The sequence below is a fragment of the Pyrus communis genome, chromosome 15 (assembly GCF_963583255.1).
Source record: "Pyrus communis chromosome 15, drPyrComm1.1, whole genome shotgun sequence".
In the NCBI taxonomy this organism is placed as follows: domain Eukaryota; kingdom Viridiplantae; phylum Streptophyta; class Magnoliopsida; order Rosales; family Rosaceae; genus Pyrus; species Pyrus communis.
The window spans coordinates 7,133,068-7,137,145 of NC_084817.1; the positions used below are offsets into that span (position 1 = coordinate 7,133,068).

Below are 4,078 nucleotides of genomic sequence, written 5' to 3' on the forward strand. Positions count from 1 at the left end.
GAATGATTTAATGACCTCAGAATGACTTGAAATTTGGATATGTTGTTCATATATATGTCTACTTATAGACTGGAAAATTTCGTGCTTATTTGTGGTGTACTCTATTTATGATTTTATTAGTAACATGTGCTCAGTTGAAAGTCCAGATTGGAGTTTTCATTGTTTTCTTATATGTCGAAAAATTTGAGCTACCTTTTAGCTCTAGAAAAATTTCAGATTCTATTTTATAAAGTAATTGAGCTTCACACTCATTGAATCTAAGTCATGCATGCTAAGTTCTAAAGATCCGTGGGAGTTTTTCTTATGCTAATATATGTTTGTAAAGGTTTTGAGTATGAAACTTAGTTTTATTTTTTGCATGTTTCTCCCTAGAATTTTAAAGTCGAATTTGTGGAAAAAAGATGCATGCTATAATTGAAAGTTTCTATATTTTATTAGGATTGTCCAGTTTTCAATCCTATAATTGTTCCACTGTTTATTTTCGAATTTGTACGCATGTATGACAGTATTCTCATATTTTAACACTCGTGCCATACATGATTAACTACTATCTGGATAAGTTCTTGTAAAGACAGTTGCCTTTTAAGTTGTTTGGTACATACTACTATTTGGAAGTAATGACTGAAGGAATTGACATGAAGTTATACTAGCTAAACGAATTTGGCTTAACATATTTATTGTTGTACAACATGATTAAGTACAAAGTGCAAGAGCGTGCTTTTTTTAATCAATATGTCTATCTATTTATTGTATTTGCTTCTCACATTCAATATTAGTTATAATTCATTAGTGGAAGGAACAATTTAAATGTGTGGCTTATGTCATAAGGGATGTTAGCTAATTATGTTGATATGTGCCTCATTCGTTTGATTTATGAATGTGGGTTTAAATTTTAGTTCTTATATACGTAGTTGAAATTGTGGCCGGTTATGACTAGTCGAATGAGCACTACTAGAAAAAGGGCTATAGGGCACTGATATTAGGACACCGTTCCTAAACGGGTGCCTATTTGTAGTAGGTTGGCACCCTTGATTAATATTGGTGCCCTCTATTGTTTTATAGTCATTTAACGGTGGCTGCTTGGTGATAGCCTTGTTTATTAAGCTGATCCATCTCATCTCCCCACCTAGTTTCGAACATAAAATATCCACTCACCCCTCCTCTCTCCTCTCTCTCTCTCTCTCTCAAGCTCTCCTTGTCCTTTTGAGCCGTCTTCCTCCCTCCCGTATCCTCTCTCACCCTCTTCTCTTCCACGCAACAGTGCCGCCGTCGACCGGTCACCAACGACCGGCAAATTATACCTGTAGAGTCCTCTTCCCGTCCTCTTTCCAAACCCCAAGTTAGTTTCTACAAATTCATAGCCGAATTTCCTCAATTTCAAATCTAATAAACTGTGACCGCGGGGTTTCTGGCCAATTTACCTCAAAAGCCTGCCGGAATTGGCCAATTTCCGGCCAAAGGGTAAAAATGATACTCTCCTCGACGGCTATCCTCCAGTGTAAGTGCATTTCCAAAATAAAAGGTTTTTGTTATGGGATCAATTCTAGATTTCAAATTTTAATTACATTATCAGTATGCATGTCAAAGATTGGGTTCGAGGAAGGTGAATTAAAGTTGTTTCCAACCTGAGGCCACCCTCCCAAGCGTCCTTCACTTCCACATCCATGGATCCACTCTCTATTTGGGTAAAATTTTTTTGTTTTAATTTTTTTATTCTGGGTAATTGTTGAAATTATTCACCTGATGAATTTATACATGTGTAGGTATTTTAATTATTTGGAAATTGAAGTGGAACTCTGGAAATTAAATCTCAGCAGTTCCTCGTTGGTGCCATTTTCAAAAACCCGATCGGAGAACTACGGAAACGAAACTGGAAGGCCCTGTCGGATGACGGAGCTGGGCAGTGTACGATTTTGCTCCGCCGCGTTGAGCATTTTTTACGGTAAAATCACCTCCGTACATTTTTACTTTCTCGTTAATTATTAATTACTTTCCTTAATCTCCTTCGTGTTAATATTTCCGGATTTGATGCGTTTAACTGAGTTTAACTTCAAGATTAATAAATTAATTAAATTTCCGGATTGTTGTAACAGGTTGCTTAGCTATGAATTTTGCTGTAATTAGAATTTGGCTCAGCTAATGAGTGGTGTAAACAAAGCCAGGGAGCTACTGTGTGAAAACTGAGACTAATTTGACTCACAAAGTATGTTTTAAGTTAATTAATTTATCGTTTCAGCCTTGCAGGGTTGTTTGATGATTGCTTCACTAATGAAGCAGTACAATCTTCCGTTTTTCGTGCATGTGGAACACCCTCTGCTTGCTAGAATTCAACCTGTACCTTTGTGACTATGGGATCATAGTAACTTGAGTAATATGGGATCTCCGATACGCATGTACGAATCTTTTAAATTTTGTTTTTGTTTTCGTTTTGTTCATTCTGTAATCTTTACATTAGTTGATGTAAAACGGTACTCAAAAGTTTTCATCATTTGTGTAATGTGAACTTCTTTTGAGATGCAGTGGAAATTTAAGAAACCCCAATGAGACAATGAGGCTTGTGGTGACAATCTTTGTTGGTGCTGTAGCCGGGTTTTTTGTAGGAGTATCGTTTTCAACAATTTCGGTGACCAAGGTGCACAAATTATTATTTTATCTTTTTCTGTATGGTTGTGTTTCAGATGAATTTGGTTCTAAATCATATGATTGTATGAAGAGTAACATGGACTTCTTGATTGTGTTTGAATATTCATTCAATCCTGTTCAACACCAGAAGACTAAGCATATTGAAATAGATGTTCGTTTTGTCAGGGAAAGAGTAGCCAAGAAACAACTCTTTGTACAATTTGTTTCTTCTAAAGAACAATTTGCAGATATCCTAACTAAAGGATTAAGTGCTCCTTTATTTCACACTCATTGTAACAATCTCATGCTTGGTTTATCAAGGGATGAGTTTGAGGGGGGGTTGATAGAGTATAGAAGTTTGATGGTTAGGATTGTGCCACTTGCACTAAGATTGTTAGCTTAGTTAGTTAGACGGTTGGATCGTGTTGCTGAGATAGTTGTATAAGTACCATTCAAATGTATTACTTGGTTGTTAAGAAATATAACAAGAAGATATTCAGTTTACGATTGTCCCTCTCTTTCTCTCTCTAAAGTCTAAGCTTTTTCCCTCTATGTGTTCATCAAGATCTTCATTCTTCATTAGTTTACAAGGACAATAGGATAAAGTTCAGAAACGGAAAGAATTATTGGTCAACCAATCTACTTCACATATGCGACGAAACATTGTAAATGCTAATCCTCGAGGTCTCATATGTTTATCCTAAATGTGTGTACAACCATAGAGAAGTTTCAGAAGTATGTTCTTCTTGTGCAGATTTTATCTCCTAATATTCTTCAACACATAAATCATCTCAATTCGTTATCTAATATGAGCTTAGCAGCCTACATCTTTCTCATAAAACTTGGAACTCAAGAACTTTTGCTAAGGAGTCAAGGACATATGCTTGAGAGTGATTTTGTTGGTGTTTGAGAAATTTAGAACTTGATTAGCTATAGGCTTGTTTGAGAGAGATTTTAGGGGGTTTTTTTTTTTTTTTTTTTTTTTGGTAGAGATTGGCACAAAGAGTTTAAATGTCCTTTTTACTCTTCAGTAAAAATGAAAGGAGGTAAGGATACAAGATGACTTTTGGGTTGGGTGAACAATTAAAAGGGTTTTTTTTTTTTTTTTTTTACCTTTAATGAAAATCACTTGAAAGTGGATTTTCTTATCCGGTATCTTAACGGGTCGTGTCACTACTACAATATTAGCTTTAGGTGGCGGATGATGGTGGCGGATGTTAGAAAAATCCTGTCGGATAAAATATATCCAACACATCATTTAATTAGTGGTGGATATTAGAAAAATCATGTCGGTTATAGCCGACATAAAGTCCTGGCGGATATTTAATGGCGGATATCATAAAAATACTGTCGATTATAACTGACAATATTTTTTAATCTTTTTTTTTTTTAAATATTTTTGAAGTTTCTGGCGGTTTTTAAGTTAATTGTGGCGCTTATAACCTTCAGAAATTGA

The 4,078-nt window shown here is 35.3% G+C and overlaps 1 long non-coding RNA gene across 4 annotated transcripts; it reads left to right on the forward strand.

The window, feature by feature from the left end:
• Positions 1 to 1,170: 1,170 nt before the first annotated feature.
• LOC137718434 (uncharacterized) lies at positions 1,171 to 3,137 on the forward strand. Of its 4 annotated transcripts, none has more exons than XR_011065882.1 (5): positions 1,171 to 1,498; positions 1,574 to 1,685; positions 1,764 to 2,393; positions 2,521 to 2,632; positions 2,809 to 3,137. It is a non-coding gene; the product is annotated as an uncharacterized lncRNA (long non-coding RNA). The 4 variants fall into 4 exon arrangements; XR_011065880.1 differs by having other exon boundaries at positions 1,764 to 1,942; positions 2,094 to 2,393; positions 2,521 to 3,137; XR_011065881.1 differs by having other exon boundaries at positions 1,764 to 1,942; positions 2,245 to 2,393; positions 2,521 to 3,137.
• Positions 3,138 to 4,078: the final 941 nt, after the last annotated feature.